This window comes from Saccopteryx leptura, chromosome 1 (assembly GCF_036850995.1).
Source record: "Saccopteryx leptura isolate mSacLep1 chromosome 1, mSacLep1_pri_phased_curated, whole genome shotgun sequence".
Taxonomy (NCBI): Eukaryota; Metazoa; Chordata; class Mammalia; order Chiroptera; family Emballonuridae; genus Saccopteryx; species Saccopteryx leptura.
The window spans coordinates 357,616,598-357,624,848 of NC_089503.1; the positions used below are offsets into that span (position 1 = coordinate 357,616,598).

Consider the following 8,251-nt stretch of genomic DNA (forward strand, 5'->3'; position numbering starts at 1 on the left):
TCCTATGTGCAATGAAGAGGCTTTGATTACATTAATCATTATTATTTGTCTTTATCTTTGATCAAGATTTGGCGAAGTGCAATTGAGAGCAATACTGTATATTATCTAGAGAGAGCTCGCTTCTCTATGCTCTCCATCATGTGAAGCTATAACAGGAAGATAGCCATTTACAAACCAGGAAGCTGCCTCTCCCAAGACACCCTAACTGCTGGTGTTTTGATCTTGAACTTCCCAGCCTCTAGAAGTGAGAGAAATACATGTTTATTGTTTAAACCACCCAGACTATGGTCATTTGTTATAGCAGACTGTATAGGCTAAGACAAGTTTAGTTTAGGTGATGAACTTAACTTGTTTCATAAAATTAAAAAAATACATTTTTTAAAAAAGAAAAAAAAATGAAAGATTTCTAAAGCTATAAAGAATAAAATTACAACAAGATTCTCCTATTAACTATCTTTCTCAATAACTATAAATAAAGCTTTTATTAATTTAATTGCTGGCAAAGCGACTGGCCTGATTCTGGTCTAATGAATTTTCTGTCATTTACTTCAAATCAGGGGTAGTCAACCTTTTTACACCTACCACCCACTTTTGTATCTCTGTTAGTAGTAAAATTTTCTAACCGCCCACTGTTTCCACAGTAATGGTGATTTATAAAGTAGGGAAGTAACTTTACTTTATAAAATTTATAAAGCAGAGTTACAGCAAGTTAAAGCAAAATAATAATTACTTACCAAGTACTTTATGTCGGATTTTCGCTAAGTTTGGCAGAATAAATCTTTATAAAACAACTTACTATAGTTAAATCTATCTTTTTATTTATACTTTGGTTGCTCTGCTACCACCCACCATGAAAGCTGGAACGCCCACTAGTGGGTGGTAGGGACCAGGTTGACTACCACTGGTTTAGAGCCATCTACAATTTATGTTTCATGTTTATGTGTCATGTGTCATGTGTCTTGTGGGATAACCTCAGTCCATTTAATAAAGTATTGTTTTGTACCAAAATTGACAAACATTTACAAAGAACACTCAAGCCTTGTTTATAGTTGCTAAAAATTACTCTTCTTTGAACAACAAAAAAATCTGACAACTATACCTTTACTGCTTTTAAAATAAAATAAAAAAATTTTTCTTTCAGGAAAGGCTGTGTCTCTTCATGAGGTGTTCTGCACACCACCTAAATAGATTACCGAAGGCCTTCTTTCTGCTGTATATAGCTAGCATAAATAGTTTTTGAATCATCTTCATTTTTAGAAAGAAAAGACAAAAATATATGTAACCTAAAGTCTTTTTTTTTAATTATTTACATAACAGTTACTTAGGCAAAATATTGAATATCCTCCTTTATCCTTACTACTAAAGAACTTGTAAAACATTCAGCTAATTGTTTTATTTAATAATCAGTAGTTTTATATATAAATAAAGTTGCTTATTAGGATGATAAACATATAAATAGTAATAATTTCTAATTTGTGTTTATACTTTAGAATAAAAAGTTTTAAACATTTGTGTCCTTCTAAGAAAACAAAAATTGAAATAAAAAGACAGTATTTATCTTCTGGTATTTAAAATATCTCCTAATATCACTTTTGTGAGACTAAGAGGCTATCATTTGATTAATAATGTTTATAATTTTTTCCTTGATCATGACCTGATGAAGTAAAATAGAGGGTAATTTTTACATCACCAAAAAATGTGAAGTAATTTACAAGTGGAAAATGACCATATGAAAAGCTATATAACGTAGCTGGTGAGCATCTGCTGGTGAGCATCTGGTATCTAATTTTTTCTGATAATGCGATCAGTCTAACTACAGGTACATTATTGGACAATGATATTCAAAATCTTGATATAAGAAAATAATATTTTGAAAATATAGAAAAGATATTCCTCTGTCTTTAAAAGGATGAGTAACATCCATGTTTACATTTTCCTAACAAAGGAGGTCAGGTTTAACCTCTCATTGACTTTAAATGACATACATACAAAAACTGGTCCTACCAAAATGAACCTATTTTATTTTTAAATTCATCAACACTATGTTGATTGATTTGTAAACACTATTAAAAATCAGCTCTACTCGTTTTATATAGTTTTTTTTGGGGGGATTTAAAATAAATTTAGTATACTTGATATAAACATTATATTAATTTCAGATGCATAATAGTGATTCAACATTTATATGTCTTAAAATATAATTACCACACTAAATCTAATAATCACCTGTCATTGTGAAAATTTATCACAATATTATTGACTATATTCTACACATTTCTTATCATCCTCTTACCCTCCACTCTGTCAATGATCTGTCAATGAGTCTGTTTCTGTTCTGTTTTGTTGTCTCATTTTTTTTTAGACTCCACATATACCTTATGGTTTTTGTCTTTCTCTATCTGACTTACTTCATTTAGCATAAAGCCTTTTAGGTTCATTCATGTTGTTGTAAATGGCAAGATTTTGTTCTATTTTATTGCTGACAAATATCCCATTGTATATATATATCGCATTTTTATTTATTCATCTATTCAATGGACATCTAGGTTGCTTCCACATGTTGCCTGTTGTAAACAATATTGTAATGAACATGTGTAAATTGATGCTGCTATTATGGAAAATAGTATACAGATTCCTCAAAAAACTTAAAATAGAGCTATCATGTGATCCAGCAATTCCACTTCTATATATTTATCTGAAAAAAGAAAGAAAACACTAATTTGAAAAGATATATGCACCTTATGTTTACATAGTTGTTTCTTTTAATATTTATTTGACATTTCATTAGACATTGGGTGATAAATTTAACTTCTCTTTCTTCATTTTTAAAATAGAAACTTTATTTATTTAAAATCTTTCCTCTTTATCCTCTCCTTAATTCTGATAATATCTAATGTAAAGGGTAGATTATAATTACACTTTGCACTTTCTAGTTTCTCATTTACTTTTATTCCATCTACATTTCTAGTAAAGACCTGCCATGGACCCTACATCTTCTACATCAGTAATGACTGTTTTGAGGATAAATATGTGAGATATGTCCTAGACCTTAACATACATTACTTATTTTTTTCCTTAGTGAGATTATTCTACACTTACTACTTTTGAAACTCACTTCCCTGGGGTTCTAGCACAGAAATTTTAGTTTTCTTCCCTTTTCTTTTCCCACTACTTTTTAGTTTCTCTTCGCTCTTTTTCAGACTTTCTACCGGACTATCTACAACATAATGTTGTTAGGCTTTTTGGGTTTTGTTTCAGGTTTTGTCCTTAGAAATGATCTCTCAGCCTACACAGTTCTTACTCTCCTAAATCTTGCGTGGATTTGTCACTCAAATTAACATTTTCAAATATCACAGGTATGCTGATGACACCAATTCCTCTCTTGAGCACTTGCATCAGGGAGTTTTTATTTGGGCATCTCGTGTAGATCTGTAACTGTATGTGCTGACATTCGACTGCAGTTCCCATCTGACACTTTGCTAAGTCTTCTGTTCTAGTTCTCACATCAATTGTCTAGCCACTTCTACCTAGAATCTGAGAATCACCATAGAGATTCGCTTTTCTAGTGGATGAAATACCACTTCCTTTTCTTCACTGCTCCTCATCCATTTGGTCAAAAACCACTGCTACTGTATTTTGTAAATTTCTCTTCATGCTACTTTGTTCTACACATTCTTTTATTACCTACTTCTTTCCCATGCTGTATATTGCTAATTTTTTTTTTTTTTTCAAAAAGCAGTCTGACCTCATTTCAGTTTAGGTACTAGACACTTGAAATAGCGTAAAAGAGCCTTCCTTGTTTCACTTTATGCTACTTAAATTTTCCCTTATTATATCATATCCATTCAGATTTTATCTCTGCACATATATTTTCTTCAGAATGTCTCAATTGCTGACATATCTCTGATCAGTGTGTGTCTCTAGGAAACTTACTTTATTCTGTATGATTCACAAAAGCAGTCTCTTCTGTAGGAAAATCTCTCCAATATGCCCTCCATCCAATGTGACTAGATCATATGTTCTTTCCTTTGTCCATTTAAAAATATACTACTGTGTCTGTGATGGGTTTATTATATTCAGATTACTGACTTTTTTCCTGTGGGCTTCATGAAAGTAGGCATTGTGGATTCTAAATCTGTGTTCTAAATGGGAGGACTTGCAAATATGTTGAATAATTAATGAGTGAGTGAAATCTGAAATTATAGATAATAAAATTATATAGAATTTAATTGTATGACTTAGGTCTGTTTTTTCCTGTTCATAGTACTTTTAAATAGACTAGGTATACATGTGTAAACACAGGAGAGATATACGTGAAACTAAAGCACTGCACTTGATCTATCCCAGTATGATCATGCCTCTTGTTTTATTCCTACAATTCACCTCTCACACATGATTTTACTTATCTTTTGGAGTATTTCATCAGCATGTTAGATGATGGAAATTTGGAATCTTGAGAAGGGAATAGTCCAAATATTTATTGAGCAGTAATTATCTATCATGTTTGTCTATGAGTAGCTTTATCTCAAATATTGATGGTTCAGATATTTAGGAACAACAGACTTCTGAAACCAAGTCTCTGTGCCAATTCAAGCATGGTAATTGATCCCAGGAGAGTAAGTATAGTGTTTGCTATAGGACTCAATTTCATCTGTACTATAATGTGTACCGATGCATTCAGGAAAGGAAATAACTGTAAATCAAAGGACAGAAATCCAGTAGGCTCTACTGGTTGTTGTGAATTAGCTTTATGAAAACAATCAATTGTTTAGGATTATCTGCTCTTTTCTACAGTCTCACTTTCATCTCCATATATGTTGTAAACATCATCATGATGAGTATGTTCTCAGGTGTAAACTAGATTAAATTTATTCTAAAACATGTTGATGTTAAACAGATATTAAGATATTATGGCTCCCAGAATTGAATAGCTGAGAAACAAGAAGATGTTTAAATTAGTTTGTTGGCAAATAAAATAAGGTTTAATTAGATTTTTTTATTTATTCATTTTTAGAGAGGAGAGAGAGAGGGAGAGAGAGAGACAGAGAGAGAGAAGGAGGGAGGAGCTGGAAGCATCAACTCCCATATGAGCCTTGACCAGGCAAGCCCAGGGTTTTGAACCGGTGACCTCAGCATTTCCAGGTTGACGCTTTATCCACTGCACCACCACAGGTCAGGCATAATTAGATTTTTTAAGTTAAAAAGTTTTAAGAGTACACTTGAATATCAAAACAAAGGACCAGTCTTAATAAATGCACATACACACAAAATATGAAGAAAAAAAAAACACAGAAGAAAAAAAGAATAGAAACTCATTATACCCTGGCTGGGTAGCTCAATAGGTTAGGGTGTCCTCCTGATATGACAAGGTTGTAGGTTTGATACTCCATTGGGGCACAGACAAGAATCAACCAAGGAATGCAATAAATAAGTGAGACAGCAAATCTATGTCTCTCTCTCTCTTTCTTTCCCTCTATCTCTCCTTTTCTCTATCTCTCTCAAATCAATAATATATATATAAAATATATAGTTGTCTCTCCTGAAACCAATGTATAGTAAATGTTAGCTAAAACTAATTACATATACAGATTGTCACAAGGAGAGTTACTTCTTTCGAAAGAAAATACACTGTTAATGGTATGGTGATAATGATAAAGAAACAAAAAAAATGGTATAAATAATATAAAGATTAGCTTAAAAAGTAGAAATTGCTTTATAACTGACATAATTATAATCACAATTATATTATCAATATTTTTAGGAAAGATAATTCAAATATATAAAATAAATAAAATTATAAGAAACTATATACCATGTCAATAGATAAAAGTTAATTTAACTAATTGGTCAATTACGTGTTCTTGTCAAGCAACTAGACCAGACATGTAGTGTGGAAGGAATATGTCACCAAGTTCCAGTAAATAAAACATGTTGAAAGTATTAAATTTTCTGAATGATCTCATAAAATTTCTATGCTTGATCATTTAATGTATTCCATACTCCAGGTCTATAAATTGTGGCAAAGCCAGAGGGAAATGGGTCTGGGTACCTGAAATCCTTGCTTAGAGAACCACTTGACAACCAAGAACATTCATTCACAGATTTTGCAAGAACATAAAACTACTTGTATTTTGTTAAGATCATGATGTTTAATCTTTAAAAATATGTGATATTTTAATTATGTGTTTTAATATATTTTAATTAATATTAGTACCAAAACTTTGTGTAAAGCAAAAGCACACTTAAAAAGAACAGTAGGAAATAAATTGCATGAGAATTTTAAAAATCATACAAAAATACTTCAAGTTTACTTGTGTTTACTAATAAATTCCTCTGCAATCAAGGAAGAAAATGATCTAATATTACATGGAAACCTAGAGAAAGATTAGAATACATGTTCAACTCTGCAACTCATTTTATGAGGACAGTAAACCTTTGATTTAAAAATCCAATAAGGACTCTTACTAGTGGGAAAATTATAGTCTAATATTATTCATAAATATAGGTTTAATACTTTCAAAAAACAAAAATACCATATTGGTAAACTAAAAGTAGAATTCAACTTACTTAAACTGATAAATATATCTATCAATAATTTCAGTCACCATTATTTAAAATGTGCTATATAGAATCTTCTATTAAAATCCTTAACTTATAGCACTGGCATCACTAGGGAGCTTGATAGACATACTTAAACTGAATCTTCAATTTTTTATTTTTATTTTTTCATTTTTCTGAAGCTGGAAATGGGGAGAGACAGTCAGACAGACTCCCGCATGCGCCCGACCGGGATCCACCCGGCACGCCCACCATGGGGCGACGCTCTGCCCACCAGGGGGCGATGCTCTGCCCATCCTGGGGGTCGCCATGTTGCGACCAGAGCCACTCTAGCGCCTGAGGCAGAGGCCACAGAGCCATCCCCAGCGCCCGGGCCATCTTTGCTCCAATGGAGCCTTGGCTGCGGGAGGGGAAGAGAGAGACAGAGAGGAAAGTGCGGCGGAGGGGTGGAGAAGCAAATGGGCGCTTCTCCTGTGTGCCCTGGCCGGGAATCGAACCCGGGTCTTCCGCACGCTAGGCCGACGCTCTACCGCTGAGCCAACCGGCCAGGGCCTTGAATCTTCAATTTTAACAAGACACCCTGGCAACTCATATGCATATGAGAAGTACTATGTCATAGCAGAGCTCAACATTGTTTATACATTACAGTCAGGTAGAAAGCTGGAACAAAAAGAAAAAGAAAATAAAAGAAACTCTGAACCCCAAAGCCAAGATTGTAATTAAATTGGTGTGGAGTAGCTCCCAAACAATAATTAAAAAATAACATTATTCTAAATGCAGAGCCAGACTATAGCATATCTATTAGGTATAAACATGTTGTTTTGTTAATAATTGGTATCAATATCATGTAACAGAACCATATAACTTGTAAATTATGAGAAAATTTTGAAATTTTTAATTGGCTTATCTCATCTTTTGTGGTATATTTGTATTATCTGGTGATTTTGTGATATAATTTAACTATAAAAATTTTACTTACTGCATAATTTCTGATCCCAATATTAAGTTTTCCTTGCTTTCTGTGAATGTTTCCCTTCCTCTTACTCCTGGTCTCACATTTCTAGGCATAAGAATTATGAGTCTAACAACCTCAACTGTGGGAAGAGAGAAAGAACAAGAGTGGAGGGTGAGAAATTTATGAAAGTTATTAACTACTGTTGGGCAGATAAAATGTATTATGCTCACTTTGTAAAAGATAACGTTGCCCACGTGGAGGCCGTTGCCCAGGTGATATTAATGTGTGTTGGGGGGCAGGCAGGATCGTTGTAGCCTGGGGCTTGGTTTTGGGATTAAGCCTTTCCCACCCTTTTTTGATGTAGGGTGGTACAATCCAATCATGCCTCAGAGAAGTGACTTTGTATTAGAGACTTCCCTATTTTGTATATTGGATTAAGAGTTTGGATTTCTACACTATAAAATGGGGATGGAGCGGGAGCTTGCGCTCTTGGTTCCTGAGATGATTAGCATGAGAGAGCAGAGGGAGCAGAGCAGAGAGCAGAAAGAGGCCACGTGGAGGAGGCCAGGAAAAGCAGCCAAGATGGCGGAGTGCTGAGTGAGATGCCAGTTTGTGTAGAGTTTGTATCTGGGATAAGGAAGGAGATGGGGAACTGAGGAGAATAAGTCTGGTGAGCTAGAAACCTTTGATTCTAGGAAACTCAGATAAGTCAGTGGCTTTGTGAGCACTGAATGTGAG

General features: G+C 33.6%; 1 non-coding gene across 1 annotated transcript; it reads right to left on the reverse strand.

Annotated features, from left to right (window-relative positions):
* Window positions 1-7,034: 7,034 nt before the first annotated feature.
* On the reverse strand, window positions 7,035-7,110 carry TRNAA-AGC (transfer RNA alanine (anticodon AGC)). Its single transcript has one exon. It is a non-coding gene; the product is annotated as a tRNA-Ala (tRNA).
* Between the last annotated feature and the right edge of the window lie 1,141 nt (window positions 7,111-8,251).